Genomic DNA, 16544 nt, shown 5'->3' with positions numbered 1-16544 from the left:
AAATTCTTCCCAAGAGCAAACCCAAACCCAAATGGTGACTTAGATGCAATTTGACTTTTCAAGATTTTAAACCATGAATAAAGCTTGCGAAGGAATAGAAAAGACTCTATTGTTAGAAATTGCAGCTCGGGGGTACTTCTGCAGTGGCAATGCCTAGCATGCAGAAGTGACTGAGCAAGTGTCACTTCCTAGTCACTTTATTTATAAAGTGGCTTTTTATATTTAAATACTATAAGTGACTTCAGTGATTTTAGAAAGTGTTTTTTATAAAAGTGATTTAAGTCATCTCGATGAAAGAATAAGTCACCACCTTTGATCTTGAGATGGCAAGATTTAATGAATTTAGTAATTAATGAGTTTATAAAGGAGATGGGGAAGTGAAGAGGCACATTTTTCAAGAGAGATAAAAAGAGGGTTGAGGGGAAAAATAGGAGCAGCCAGGAAGGGCACAAATTCCAAGGCAACTAGCAACAAGAGAAGGGCACCATTTCTCAAGGTAGTTTGCAACAAGAAAAGGGCATGCTTTTCTAGAAGATTTTAAGCCATTAATGCAAATCGTACAACAGTAAATTTGGGCACGAAATTTCAGCTGAGAGGGCATGAATTTCAAGGACAAATATTGTTGTTTTATGCAAGAAAAAATGGCACAAAAACCAAGACAGAAAGGGCATTGTTTTCTGGTGCATTTAGTGTTGTCCGCACACTCCGTACAGTAGAGGCATGGAATTCTAGACAAATGGCACAGTTTTTGAGAGAATATTGGGCACAATTTTTTAGAAAAGTAAAGTTGGTTTTTGCTAGAAATTAATTGTTGATAAGAATATTATCAAGTGAATTACTATCGGTCACTCTAGTGATTCACTCCACTCTTTCGGTCAGGAAAGTCCTAGCCAAGGTGGGAATCCCTGAATTAATCCTAAGCATTAGTATAGGGGAGGAAAATAACCTAGGATTGACGTACTCAACTTAACTTACTCACCTAGAGGTGCAAATATTAAAGCTTTGGTAGCAAAGACATCTTCCCAAGAGCAAGCCCAAACCCAAATGGTGACTCAGATGCAATTTGACTTTTCAAGATTTTAAACCATGAATAGAGCTTGTGAAGGAATAGAAAAGACTCTATTGTTAGAAATTGTAGCTTGAGGGTACTTCTGCAGTGGCAATGCCTAGCCTGCAGAAGTGACTGAGCAAGTGTCACTTCCTAGACACTTTATTTATAAATTAGCTTTTTATATTTAAATACTAGAAGTGACTTCAGTGATTTTAGAAAGTGTTTTTTCTAAAAGTGATTTCTAAAATAACTTAAGTCATCTCAATGAAAGATTAAGTCACCACCTTTGATCTTGAGGTGGCAAGATTTAATGATTTTAGTAACTAATGAGTTTATAAAAGAGATGGGGGAAGTGAAGAGGCACATTTTTCAAGAGAGATAGAAAGAGGGTTGAGGAGAAAAAGAGGAGCAGCAAGGAAGGGCACAAATTCCAACGCAACTAGCAACAAGAGAAGGGCACCATTTCTCAAGGTAGTTTGCAACAAGAAAAGGGCATGCTTTTCTAGGAGATTTTAAGCCATTAATGCAAGTCGTACAACATTAAATTTGGGAACGAAATTTCGGCTAAGAGGGCATGAATTTCAAGGACAAATATTGTTGTTTTATGCAAGAAAAAATGGCACAAAAATCAAGACAGCAAGGGCATTGTTTTCTAGATTGTTTTCTGTTGCATTTAGTGTTGTCCGCACAGTCCGTACAGTAGAGGCACAGAATTCTAGACAAGTGGCACAGTTTTTGAGAGAATATTGGGCACAATTTTTTAGATAAGTAAAGTTGGTTTTTGCTAGAAATTAATTGTTGTAAACTCAGAAATTTCTTTGTGAGCATTTAATAAAATTTCCTCTACTAGTTTTTGTTGGACACACTGAGGGGGCGGTGAAACAGTATTTCACTTATTCTTACAATTTAGTATCAAAACCATTAACCAATAACAAGGGAAGCAACAACTTCAAGATTTTCCAGCTACAACTGGAAGGGCCACAACCCCACGTTTACCAACTCCCACTAAAAGGAGGCGAAAACCTCCTAAAGGAAGCTACAACTTCCTTGCCTAGCACCACCCTTCCCCCCTTTATAATAAAAGATAAATAATAATTCTTGAGCTCTCGTACCAGGGACAATGACCCAATTACAACAATATAAATATTGTCAACTTTTATCAATACATGCTCAGATTATAGTCAACAAAACTCTATCAAACTTGTCCAAGTATCACTGTCTTGACTCTTAATTCATAAATACCATTAAGCCCTTTACAACTTCAGGCGTGATTCTTTGTCATATTCAATTTACAATATGTTTCAACAATACATAATTCAATACCAAATGAACAGATCTACTCCATACCTCAGAACAAGCTTCTTGGATAGGGTTAATTCTGTTTCTACTCAAACAAGCTTAGATCTGTCTTGGACAAGGTCTCTCAACATAGGCTTGAACTGCTTCACTATATAGTCTAGCTCTGCTTCATGGAGGAGTACGGAACTGCATTAAAATGTCTTGGATCAGCCTCAACATAAGACTTGGATCTGCTTCAAAAGTGACTCGGTTCTGTCCTCCAAAGTGCCTCAGACAAGGGGCTGAATTGTGCCACAAGAATACCTCCAAGTCCAACCTCATACAAGGGAACAAAAGCAGTGCGAAACTAGTATGCAACTTTGCTTAAGGACAAATGAAAGATTGCCTCAAGAAGAGGTCGAATTTTGCTTTAGGGAAAGCTATAAACCCAGGCTCTGACAACTTAGAAAATGACCTTTAACTAGCTTGGAGCTAGCCTCAGACTTACCCTAAACAGGCCCAAAACATGCCTCAGGTACAGGTCCGAAATGGACCTCGGGCAGCCCAAATTGGGTTTTAGGTGCAAGGCTGAATAGGCCTCAGCGCAGGGCAGAATTATGGCCTCAGTCAAACTCAAACAAGGGCCTCTGAACTTAGACTATCTCAGTGCTCGGACAACCTTTAATTCACCTTTAGATCAGTCATTAAAAACAATGATCAATGCCTCAAAAAGACAAAATCACCTCAGCAAATAGCCACAGATGACAAATCAAAACAAAGATAAATGTAACCCTAATCAGTGCTCTTGATGACCCCTTCGCTGCTCCTTTTGAGTATTAGTCTGCTTCAGAATTCGTCCTGCCTCAGATGTCCTGAGTTGATGCCCAAAGTGCCCACGGCTAGAGCATATTTATATTGATTGAAGACGCATATTATGGGGCCGACTTGATCCTAAATGTGTCTCAAAGTTTAGGTTGGCCAAACTTCATATAGTCACATTCAAAAATTATTTTTTCTTCAACCATTAGGAGTTAGAAGGCAGGCCATAGCTCGGTGGAAAGGTCTCGGGGAGCACTACAAGATGGTGTAATTCATTCTTGTGCTTGTCTTGATCCAATCCACCAAATTCTTGATTTACTTTCGACGCTGCTTATGGCCCTTTAACATCAATGACAAATTTCTTCCAACAGTTTTCCCTTCGGTGTTTTTCCAGGGACTTTGCCCGAAAATCTCGTGTCAATTTTTGTGGGTTTTTACTGTCATCTTCAGCATTTAAAGTTAGAATTTAGTCTTCACTGTTTCTGCTCATAAAAATAAGATTACGTGTATTTGGGTTAAAATACATTATTGCTAATGTTTTTATTGGAGTCGGAAATCTGAATGTTTACAAAGTGTTTGACGAAATTCCTACATGAGATAATCACACTGTATGTGAAATTTCAACATGGCATCAGAGCAAGGTTGTTGAAGTACAGTAGACAGGTGTTTACACAAGTTTATTACAGGGATTGCAAAAAGGGATTGTGAAGGAAAAGTGAAATGAAAAGTGACTGTTAGTTAGTTGGGGAAATGGCTTCTAGTATCAGATATGAGGACAGGTTGGAAGGGGCCTCTAACTACTTGCAGTGGAAAGTGAGAATGGCAGTTGTTCTCAAGGAGAACAAGCTGTGGAATTTCGTTAGCACTGTTGTGTATGTACCCACATCAAATCCTATTACTCTAGATGTTCATGAGGTGAAGGAAGCGAGGGCACAAAGGATTATCTTGGATGGTGTGAGAGATCACCTCATTCTACATTTGGCTAAGAAACAAACAGCCAAGGAAATGTGGGATGCACTTAAAAACGAGAACATGAAAATGGCCCTTAAGGACAAGCTCCTTAATGCTAGGATGGTCAAAAGAGAGAGTGTGGCCTCCTATCTCACCAGAGATGCTCAGGTGAAAGATGGGTTGGCAAAAGTTGGAAAGGTCATTTCAGACTCATAGTTGGTGCGTATAGCTTTGAAGGGCTTCACCAAGGACTCAGGAGTGGGATGTTTTTGTGAAGTGTGTGGTGGGTAGAGAGCATCTTCCAGATTGGAGCAGGTTGTGGGATGACTTTACTCAAGAAAAAATCCGAGAGTGTTCTATGAGTAGAGATCAAGTGAAGACAGACAGTGGTGACTAACATTATGTGGCCCTTGCAGCAAAGGGTAAAGGCAATGGAAATGTAAAGGGAAGTGGGGGATCTACTTCCGGGAAGGACATGAGCAAATTCATGTGCTTTGCATGTCACACATTTGGTCACTATGTAGGCCAATGTCCAAACAAAAAGAAAGGCAAAGAGAATGAGGAACAGGTAGTTGGTTCAGCTGAGGTTGCCAAGTTTGCGGAGAAGTTCGAGGAGTTCTCCTTGGTATCTCATCTTTCAAGGAGCAGTGTCAATAAGTGGGAGAACATTGCAGTTTAGTTGTGAACAGTGGGGCATCACACCACATGACAGGAGCTAGAGCTATGTTCTTTAGTATGACAAGTATCAACTCAGACATGCGTGTTTACAGTGGGGCGCACACCACACATGCAGTGAGAGGGACTGAATATGTGAGATTCTAGTTGGAGGAGGATATCTGGAGGGTGACCATGTGCTTTGGGTACCAGAGCTACGGGAAAATCTCCTCTCCGAGGCAGTTCTAGAAGATGACAGATAAATCGTTCTATTTTGTAATGGACATGTAGTGATTTATCTAATGGGCAAGAGTGTGGATATAGCACAAGTTATTGGCATCCATGTGGATAGGATGTACAAGTTGGCAGGTCATCATGTGGATGGTGAGTCCAGAGGGATCTCATGTTCAGTGTAGTGCAAGAGGCAGCTAGAGGAGAGGATTCGTCTAACTCGGTCAAGAGATCGTCAAGGTTCGAGATGATGGAGGAGGATGCTAAGAGTGGGAGAGAGGAGACTCCTAGGATCATGGGTTACTGGCACAGGTATTCAAATCAGGGACAAGTAGCAGGATAGGTTGTTGAGTCAGAGGGAGCTGCTATAATAAACAATGTGATGGACTTGAAGTCAGATCCCAGAGGTGATAGAGGTGCCAAAAGTACCTCCCTCACTAAGAGGCAATATTAGAAATTGTAGTTTGGGGGTACTTGTGTAGTGGCAGTGCCTAGCTTGCAGAAGTGACTGAGCAAGTGTCGCTTTCCTAGACACTTTATTTATAGTAAGTGATTCTAGAAAGTGTTTTTTCCTAAAAATGATTTTATAGAGTTTGAGTGACTTAAGTGATTCTAGATAGTGTTTTTTTCTAAGTGACTTAAGTCATCTCAATGAGAGATTAAGTCACCATTGTTGATCTTGAGATGGCAAGATTCAATGGTTCTAGTAATTAATGAGTTTATAAAAGGAGATGGGGGTAATGAAGAGGCACATTTTTCAAGAGAGAGAGAGGAAAAGAGGTCAGAGGAGAAAAAGAGTAGCAGCTAGTAAGGGCACAAATTCCAAGGAAGCTAGCAGCAAGAGGACACATTTCAAAAAGAAGCTTGCAGTAGGGAAAAGACACACTTTTCTAGGAGATCTTCAGCCGTTAATGTAGGCCGTACAGCAGTAAATCTGGGCACGAAATTTCTTCTGAGGGCACAAATTTCAAGGATAAATACTGCTGTTTTGTACAAGAAAAAATTGCACAGAAATTGAGACAGCAAGGGTGCTGTTTTCTAGACTATTTTCTGGTGCATTTAGTGCTATCCGCACAGCCATACATTCTGTACAGCAGAGGCACAGAATTCTAGACAGATTGTGGCATGGTTTTCAAAAGAATATTGGGCACAATTTTTAGATAAGTACAGATGATTTTTGTTGGAAATTAATTGTTGTAAACTCTAAAATTTCCTCGTCTCTACTAGTTTTCCCCTTGGAGTTTTTCCAGGGGCTTTGCCCAAAAATCTTATGTGTCAATTTTTGTGGGTTTTTACTGTTATTTTCAGCATTTAAAGTTCAGATTTTAGTCTTTAGCATTTCTGCTCATAAAAATCAGATTGCAAATATTTGTGTGAAAATACATTCTTGTGGAAGCTTTTAATGGAGTCGGAAATCTGAGTTGACTAAGTGTTTGACGAAATTCCTACATGAGATAATCACATTGTAGGTGAAACTTCAAGATCTATTGCATACAGTAATGACCCAAAGGGTGCTTAAAACCAATTTAAAGATGATTTCAAGATTGTTACGGTAGCAAGGAAATCATATCATCCACATATGCAGCATGAACCATTTGACCATTGGAGTGCTTGCAAATGTATTATGGCAGCTAAAAAAATTAAATCTCCTACACATTTATCATGTTATGTAGATGACCATCCACAATCGCGCCATGGAACCATCATATAATGAATACTGAGCAAGTGAGATTTATTTCATAATTCTAAATCTGCTGTTAAGATTTTGATGCACAATGCACTTATAAACAATGTTGAAATTGAGACATCAAAAGAGCATTGTTCATTTAACCATTCCACATGTGAATTAGGAGATTAATGTGTCGACTGTTCAGAAAGTAACATGAGAATAAGGCGTTGTAGGTGCTAACAGAATAGCATAGATTTATGTTAAAGGTTTATTGCACCAAAATCATGCTCAAAATCCGTTTAGTAACCCAACTGTGTTATGCCAAACTAGAAATATAGACATACCAGTGATGAGTATTGAGTCACGTTTAAGCCTTATACTGTAACTAGTGCAGTGCTGATGTAAAAAGATATGAGTTATAACATGTCCAGATTATATCATCAGATCATCATTTATCATTAAAGATTGTTTATCCACATAACTTGTGCTTGTGGAACAAACTGGGAATTATTATGCCAAAATTATCTTTGACACAAAGTAAAATATCAGCGCCCACAGGGTGTAGAACAGTTGGTGAATGGGTGCACTGATAACACCTTGTGTGATTCTCACTGGTTCGAAACCCTGTGTGTAGTCCCACCACCTAGCCTTCAAGAAAAGAAAAGTGAATAATCAACACAAGTGTAGATTACATATGTCAATTGGGGTTATGTCGGGTGGTTGGGTGGAATGGCTGCTATCTTCCCCACCCAGGTTCAAATCCCCACTAGTGACATGATGAGCTATAACGCCTTGATAAATATTGTTGTAATGGCTTCGTGCCTATGAATATTGTTATATTGGCTTCGAGCCTTATTAACTCTTAAGCAAGTTTACATTTGGGCTGGCCTAGTATCAGCAACTTCACTCTAGCTCTCAGGCTGAGGAGGAGGCTGATTTCTTTCCTCAAAAAAAAAAAGTGTCAAACAAAGCCTAAACAGATTCAAATGATCCCAAGAATCAAACTTATTGCATGAAAACAAAAGATTGCAGAAAAGATAAGCATCCAAATGAGATAATATTTAGATTCTTAGTTTGTACCATGCATCGTATGCTACTACATGTTTATCAGATTTGAGTGTGTGAATTAGGTCGTTTAGTAGATTCAAGTGCCAAGAGATGCATAAGTTAAACCATGAAAGAGATCAGAGGCACCCTTATTAGGTTGACTTCCTCAGAAGTAAAATGGTGCCCTAATCAACCTTGAAAACCCAAGTTAAATGTATACTTCAGCAATGTAAAATCTAACTTGAGTGGATCAAGTTACTACAAAATGAAACTTGAAAATTATAACATGCTTGGAAAGTAAAATAGAGAAAAAGAACTGAAATTTGTTTGTAGATGAAGAGGACAGATAGACTTCCAATGGACCAAGGGATCATCCCTTCCTTTTGTGATGTCTCCTTGTTGAAGTGCTGAAGTCTTCTTGCAGCTAGGGTTGTAATAACAGCATCAAATCTGAAAAGGCAATAGGCTAACAAATCTAAAAGGGGTTAAATCTAATGAAGAAATAAACCAAAGTGCAAGGGTTTCTTTAACCAACTATGATGTAATAGAAAAAACCATAAAGATATTCATTCTAAGTACATATCTAAGTCTGCCCTAAAAAAAATCAGCAAAGCAAGGAAATAGAATAAAACTCAAACCTCTTTAGAACTTCACCCTCACAATGACCTTCACCACTTCAATTACTACAGCTCTATTGATTTTTCCTTCACCACTTCAATTACTACAGCTCTATTGATTTTTCCTAGACACCATGAAACAAAGCTTACAAGGTATATAAACCCCTGTGAGAATCACCCAATGCAATGAGTGCTAAGTGCACCATTCAAAATCATGACAACTTGGTCAATTGCGACTAATGTTCATGGATATGGGTCATAAATTAATGACTTACTCCACGTATGTAATCCTAGTATAGAAGCCCCTCAATGCTTAAATAAAAGGGTCAAGAGAGCTCTGAGTAAATAGTTCATAAAGCAGAATACTAGCTTCAATCCCACTTCTTCACACCTATGAGCATCACCTAATACAATGAGTGCTAAGTGGACTATACAAAATCATAAGAAATCAGACCATTGCAACTAATACTCGTGGACATGGGTCATAGATTAATAACTTACCCTACATAAATAATGCCAAAATTAATATCTCATACATTGGACTGTGGAAGTCCCTCAATGCTTAAATAAAGAGTCAAGGGAGCTCTAATTGAATAGTTCACAAGGCACTATACTTGCTAAGGATTTGCAAATGGGTTAGCAAGCTAAGTGGCCTTAATTGTGGGGAAAAATCCATAGTGTTTTTCTTCTTCTTCTTCTTTTTTATAAACCATGGTGAAATGGTAGCAAGTTGAAGTAATTTGGGTAAGGCCCAGGATCAAACATTACGACTGCCACTATAACACCATAATTAAATGCACTTGAACCAAAGAAGTCTTGGGATCAGTGACCTCCCAAGAAATCCTAGTTACCAAGAGCAAGCCCCAAAAGTGATGATTGATACTATGTGATTTATTACGCTACTTTCAATCCCACTTCTTCACTTAATGTAATTAGTGGTAAGTGGACTATTAAAAATCATGAAAAATTGGTTAGTTGAAACTAATACTCATGGATATGGGTGATAGATTAATAACTTACTCTACACAAATAATCCCAAAAATAAATATCTCAAAGAAAATTACATAAATTTTGACTTAGAATATCAATTATAGTTTCAAAGCCAAGTATAATAAAAAAAGAGTACATTTTTTTTACAAAAAGCAATATGAAATTAAGGACTAGCAGTAAATAATTGATGATTATAGATTCATATCCTCATTCAATATTATGGCTATATATCTAAACAAATTTGACATAATTCTAGGTTCAACCTGATGGAAACATTGGGTAGTTCCAAGGAAGAAAAAGTTCGACATTTTTCTATAGGAATAGGATAACCTTGTAAGGCTTTACAATATAGTCATGCCTGAAAGCTCCCTCGTCAAAAGACTTTAAAAATATCTCAAAGGTGATCCTTTGGGATAATTAGAAGTCAATACAAAAGATGCAAAAAGAGTTTGAAAATGTTATCAGTGATAAAGATAAAGAAAATTCTCGCCTTAAGAATCATAGTCAAAACTTGACCAAATAGATTAAGAAGTTAGAAAGGGAAAAGAACTCGCAACAAGAAGCATTGAAGCATACTTACCAACAAGAAATCAATGATCACTAAAGGAAAAACGACTAGCCTCATTGAAACAAAGAAGTCAATAAATGTAGAAATCCAAACTTTGGAGAAAGAAACCAATACAGATCCAATCAACACCAAAAACCAAAAGGATGCTTATATTGAAATCTTATCAACCAATATATCATCAGAAGTATCAAAGGGAAAATGTTTCAAAAATAAGACACAAGATGCAGGGATGCCTTATCACCATTCCAATTATAAAAGTCAACCGATATGAAAAAACCAAGTGACAATCTTAATATGTTGGAAAAAAGCGCAAGTGTGGAATCTTACGATTCCGCAAAACATAAGAGTCGTCATCACATAATTCTGCAAAGAAAAATTAATTAGGATGGTTTAACCCTCTTACAATAAGATGGTTTTGTTCAACACTTCTTAACTAATGTTGTCTTGTCTTGTCAACCATCACAATTCCTCGAATATAGAATCATAAGAAGGCATTAAAAGCCTAAACAAATACAAACTTTTTCCCATAAGTAATTTGAGGACAAAGCATCCTTGAAGGGATACGCAATATAATAAACATAAACTCTTCATTGTAAAATTTCACCTTGTGACCCATCATGTAGGTCATTATAAATCAACTAAGTCACATGACACAACGACATGAGAGATGGATGACACGGCCAGCGTAGACCCATCTTAACTCTAAATCTACCAAACGCCAAGAAGAATCAAATCTCTCAAGAAGCAAACCTCTTTTTGAGTGCAAAATTTGAAAAAAGGTTTGCACCTCAAGAGATTTGATTCCTCTGGGTGCTTGGTAGATCCATATTTAAGATGCATCTGTTGATTCTTAATAATATTGTTTATATTTATATAAATTTCACATCTTTATATATAGAAATATTCTTAATTTAAATTTTATTAAAACCTTGATATTACATATAGTTATATACATATAGAATTGGCATTTTCCTTCAACATGTTTCATATTTTTTTAATTTATTTTTTATTGTGATATACATAGTTTATTGTAAATATTAAGTTTGTATATGGTTATTAACTAAATTTAAATATGAAATTCCGAAATATCGTGGTTCTGAATATGAATCATTATTTTAATTTATAAGGTAAAATGGATCTTAATTTATAGAGAGTATTTGTATTTATATATATTTCACATCTCTATATATAGAAATATTCTTATTTCTAAGTATATGTTTGTTAATCAAGTTTTTATATGTTTATTAATCATATGTTCTGTATATTATGATTTTTCATTGTTTGCAATTTTTATTAATAAAAACAAAGTTACAATATAACAAGTTGAATTAAATTGATTTTTATTACTTTTTACTTTTTATTACTTTTATTAATTCAGCTGACATTATGTTTTGTTATTATTATTATTTGATATAATGCTTCAATTTACACACCACTACATCTCCCTTGTACTGGGATATAGAACACCTCTCAACAAAAAAATATGAATATCCAACACGAGACATTTCAACCTTGTAAAGAGAACACAAGGGACACTATAACTAACTAACTATATATATCATGAGGGACCATGAGAGCTCTTTCGCTATAGCATGTGTGTCTTTGATATGTGGGATACAAACATAGGCCCCTAGTGGGATATATCATGTTTCTTAGTAAATCATTTATCTCTCATATTAAATATTCAATACATTATTTTAATCTATATGGATTCTTTAAAGTTACCCAATTTATTTTTTGTATTCAATTTATGAACCACGTTGTTCATATCAATATTCCTATCAGATGACACCCTTGAGCCCATCAAGTTTTGTAGGAGAAGAAATACCATAAGAGGCTAGAGCACTCAAACTGTGTATAGCCTATGGTAGTTTGAAAAGAGCACTATTGTGGATGCTTGGACACTGGAATACAAAGGAACGAACAAGATTGTTATGACTAGGGTTTGGTTGTTTTACAATTATGACTAGGATCGACATTTTTTGGAAAAGAAACAAGCCAACCCTAAAATGGGAGAGGAATCAAATTAAAAAGGTTGCCAAGAAACGAATGGAATGGGTACGAGAGCTAAAAACACATACAAGGTATGTAAACCAAGGATAGACCAATATGATGCCACTTGGATACTTTACTCACAATTGTTGATATACATACAAACACTTTGTTAACATCCTGTTGACCACTACGTGTCAACGACCCATAGCACTACACCCCCTTTTTTTGCAAAAGGGATAGCACTTGATCAATGTGTTCGTGTCGTCCAGCTTGACTTCCAAGATGTTATAATATAAACCCATTTTGCATGTATAATGTAAATAATCTCAGCAGATCTATGTCATATGTAACGACCTAGTGGCGATCTCCATTCTGGGAGGTTTTTTGTCTCACCAATACATTCTCGGATGATCGGCAGAGTTTTCCTCCAGTCTTATCCCAAAGCTGGAATGGATTTTGTCGCTAGGATCTTAGGCGAGTCCTAGTGTTCGAGATCGAATCTATGTAAAAGTAATTTGGGAATAATCCTAACTATTTGGTTAAGTTATTTTATTACAAATTGCTTGGTCTGCTAGATTATATTTGTGTGGCAAAAATGGGTAGTCTGTCAGGGTCTATTACAAATGGGTTTTCCCCCTTATGATGTAAAAAATATGAAAATCATTATGTTAAGTGTCTTGAAGGTTGGAAAAATAATTTATCCCCTCATAGGTTAACTAATTAAATTTTTTGGCCCAAAATTAATTAAAATCCTAAGCCAGAAATTTAATTAATTCTAGGTCATACGTAAATTTAAATTCTCCAAAGGCAAATTTCGTCGGCCCTAAAAAAGTAAATTTTAAAAGGTCTCGGGACTAAGGTAAATTAATTATTTTGTTAATCCCTGGGGTTAAGTCAAAGTCAAATTTTTTGGGAAATTAACTCAAAAAAATTATTTTTGAGTTAATTAAAATGCATTTAATTAAAAATTTCGAATTTCCCCAAATATTTAAATATTTTGAGAGATGAGATTAAAAGAAATTTTAATCTTCATCAACGATCGAGATTGCTTTGACGAGAATCACTCGAACTAGCCGTTGGAGGATTTACCTTTAAAAAAGAAGTCATTTGTAAGTCGAATCATCCAATCTCTGAGTCGTGTGCTGAGCAAAAAGCTCTTGTTTATTTTTTTCCTGAATAATAAAAAAAAACTTTGGGGTTAAATTCTGCGGGTGTTACTCTTCATGGAAATACTATAAGATGTGTTGTTTTCATGCATATTTTTTTCTAAAGCCATTGATGATAGCTTCTAAAAAGTGATTTGAGTACAGGTATCTTGCTCAATCGCTAGGGTTTGAATAATAATCTAAATTTTGAATGTAATAGCAAGTATCTCTATTTGCTTGAATTTTATTATTATTTTATTGCTCTATTTTGATGGTTGGATTGAGTTTTGCAGGGAAATCTTGATTTTAGATCCTGGGGCATTAGGGGAAGTTTTCAGTTGGACCAACCAACTCTCGCTCCGCGTTTTCTGAAGAGCCCAACAAATTAGCTCTGAGCTTATCATAAAATTTTATTGGTGATACACGAAGGGTTTCGAGTTAGCCCCTCCTTTAAAATTTAAAAAACTTAATTTTTAGTGTGGAAAATTAATAGATCTAGCTGTTGAGAGCCTTATATTATCAGATCTGGAAGCGGAGTTGGGCTCATACTCCTCAGATCTGATAGATCTACCATTTTTGTTCATAGATATGTAATTTTTTTGGTTTTCTGACTTAGGTTTCTGGTGTTTTATTTATTTTTGTATATCTGGGTTATGGGTTGTTTTTTGTTTTTTGTTTTTGTTTTTGCAGGTAAAGGGCGCAGATCTGAAAGAGAGTTTTTTATTTGAAGCCAGATCTAGGCCCTGGAGGGTAAAATCTGGCCTGAAAATCATTTGCAAGGGCATTATTCCAAATTATTTTCAGTGTAAGGATTCCAAAGTTTAGATCTGGGGTTTTTCTACAAGAGTTTCAAATCCATTTGTCTCGTATCTGTTGTCGTGTCAAGCCTCTCTCTTCTGTTGTCGTGTTTTCTCCTTTCTGGGAAAATAAAATAAAATAAAATTATTCTTTCTCCCTGTGTTTTTGCCAAAAACTTTTTGGGTTTATTCATTTCTCTGTCTGTGTTTTTATTTGCTCCCTGCAAATTGATCCACGTCCCTTTAACATCCTTCATTAGCCCTTCCTCCTTTCATTACTCTTTCAATCGTTCTCCCTTATCCCTCATTTCCTCGAGCTCCCTAACCCACAGCCTTTTTCTTTCTCCTCCGTCGGCTCTCTTCTCCTCTGCATCCTTGCTCCTGCATTCTCGAAACCCTTGCCCGTTGCTCGCTCCTTCTCCTCCCACAGATTTCCTTTTCCGCTACGTGATCCCTTGCTGCTTGAATCCCCACATCTCCATACGTCGTCAACCTGCAAGAAAAGACCTTCTCGGCATTCCCTTCAACCTGCGTCGCGGCTCCATTCTCCTGCAAACCCTAACTAGCATCCTTCATCAAGCTCATTCCTCCTCCGCGTCGAGAACTACAGCTCCATCCCCTTGCAACGTCTCTCTCGTCAGCTCCCTTGCCGTCTCTTTTTTTTCCTCCTCTGCCGCCATACCTGCAAACTCAAAAAAATCGATTTGCTTTGTTTTGTTTTGTCTTCTCTTCATTTAGGTTAGGCTTCGTTTTAGTTCGATTTCTTCTTTTTTTATGAGTTTCCTTTTTTTAATTTGTTTTGATTTAAAAGTCTAAAACATAAAAATAAAAATCAATTTTTGACTTTGATTTTTTTTATAGTTTCAAATTTCATTTTAATTGGTTTTTCTTTTTTTCTATTTTGATTTTTTTTCGCAAACAAAAAAATAAAACCAAACCCTAAAAGAAAATATAATAAAAATTTCATTTTTATTTTATGTGACTATAAATTAAATCAAAAGATAAGTTTTCACATTATAAGATTTAAAAGTTATTAAATCCTTTTGATTTGTTTTGGTCACATTAAAAAAAAAAAATCTTAATCGATCATTGGCCACATCAACTTGTTTCATAAAACTTAGCACATCAAAGAATTTTTCCTAAGGAATAATTAAATTGTTAATCCATAGTTCCTTCTTGGTGTCTTTTTGTGTTAAGGGTAAAATCTAAAAGAAAACTTTTGTGGTATTACACATTTTAACTTCTCCATAGTGAAACACACTTAAATTTTTAATTGTATCCAATGTTCTAAAACTCCGACTCCGACACCGACTCGACTGAGATTCGACTCCGACTCTGTATCAACTCGATTCCAATGACTCAGTCGTTGTAAAAAATACATTAAATATTTATTTTTTTATAAAAAAACATAATTTTAAAGATTTTCATTCATGTTTCCAAACACATATCATTAGAATAAAGGTAGAAGACAACATATGATCAAAGTAGGCTCATGAATATATCCATTATATCAAAATGGCACCCAGTGCACTATCCAATACATACATGATCATGATATAGAGATCAAAACAAAAACACATAACCAAGGAGGCTAGAAATGGCCTCTACAACAAAAGTAAACTGTGACCAGTCGTCCAGTACAACTGGCTACTGCCAGAGGAGCCGAGATCACGTGGATCAATCTCTGGATCATCATCAGAGTCAAACAGGGGCCCCATAGCTCCTCCTCATCATCATCTCCAACTGCAACTGTAGAAGTGGTAGCACTAGCAAGCTGTGTAGCAGCTGCAAGCTGAGATAGACGAGATATTCGCTTCTGTCGTGGCTCCACAAAAGAAGAGCCTACAACTGGAGGACTTGGGGCTGGCCCTGAGGCTGGTACAAGTGGATCAGGGTCTGCATTCAACTGAACATTATGTTTGAGTGTTGCCCCCACCTGTAAATCCAAATCAAGATCCTCATCAGAATCAAACTCTGCTGGATGACTCTCCACTACCCAATCTGATGTTGGATCAATGTCGTCCAACACAATGGGATTTGAATCAGGTCTTTTGTTCAGCAATTGGTTGCGTCTGAGCCGGAGGTTGTATTGGACATAGACTAGATCATTTAACCGTTTTTGATCCAAATGGTTTCTCTTCTTTGTGTGAATCCTCTCAAAGACAGACCAATTGCGCTCACACCTAGTAGCACTGCAAGTTTGACTCAAAATACGAATTGCAAACCTCTGCAATTCAGGACAATGGCTACCAAAAGCCTCCCACCATTGTGCTGCAAAAAACATAGGAGTGTAATGAGTTAGCTCAACAAAATTACAAATTATATCCAACTTTCAAATTATAAACGATTTAACGAAATAAGTATTAAGAATTTGAAAATTGAAATCTTTGTTTACCTGGCTCATCTACTTCCCTTGCAATCTTTGCTAGGTTCTTCCCAAAGGTACCTGAGGCACTGCTGAAGGTTGTGGCCTGTCGGTGTATCTCCAGTTGATCACACTCCAATGGGATCATGCAATCAATGCAGTCAATCAATCAATCCATCTCTAACCTCCCCCTTCAAAGCTCCTGTTGCTTTAGCTTTATAATGATACCGTGGGTTCAAAAAATACCCAGCTGCATGTATAGGGCGATGGAGTTGATTGTTCCATCTTTCATCAATGATTGCCCAAATGGGCCCATACTTAGCCACTTTATCCTTGTATGCCCTCTTTATTTGCTCCTTTGCTTGAT

General features: G+C 36.6%; 1 protein-coding gene across 1 annotated transcript in view; it reads right to left on the bottom strand.

Moving 5' to 3' along the window:
- Nucleotides 1-7970: 7970 nt before the first annotated feature.
- LOC149167915 (uncharacterized) overlaps nt 7971-16544 on the bottom strand; it is a 32906-nt gene continuing 24332 nt past the window's right edge. Inside the window, exon 9 of the mRNA XM_089433240.1 lies at nt 7971-8150. The gene's annotated coding sequence lies outside the window, so the exon portion shown is untranslated. The remainder of the gene's footprint in view (nt 8151-16544) is intronic.

The sequence above is a fragment of the Pinus tabuliformis genome, chromosome 5_1 (assembly GCF_031772625.1).
Source record: "Pinus tabuliformis cultivar Carrire ecotype Pingquan chromosome 5_1, CPIR1, whole genome shotgun sequence".
Classification (NCBI taxonomy): Eukaryota; Viridiplantae; Streptophyta; class Pinopsida; order Pinales; family Pinaceae; genus Pinus; species Pinus tabuliformis.
The sequence above is the reverse complement of the archived record's forward strand: the minus strand, read 5'-3'. Positions and strand labels throughout refer to the sequence as shown.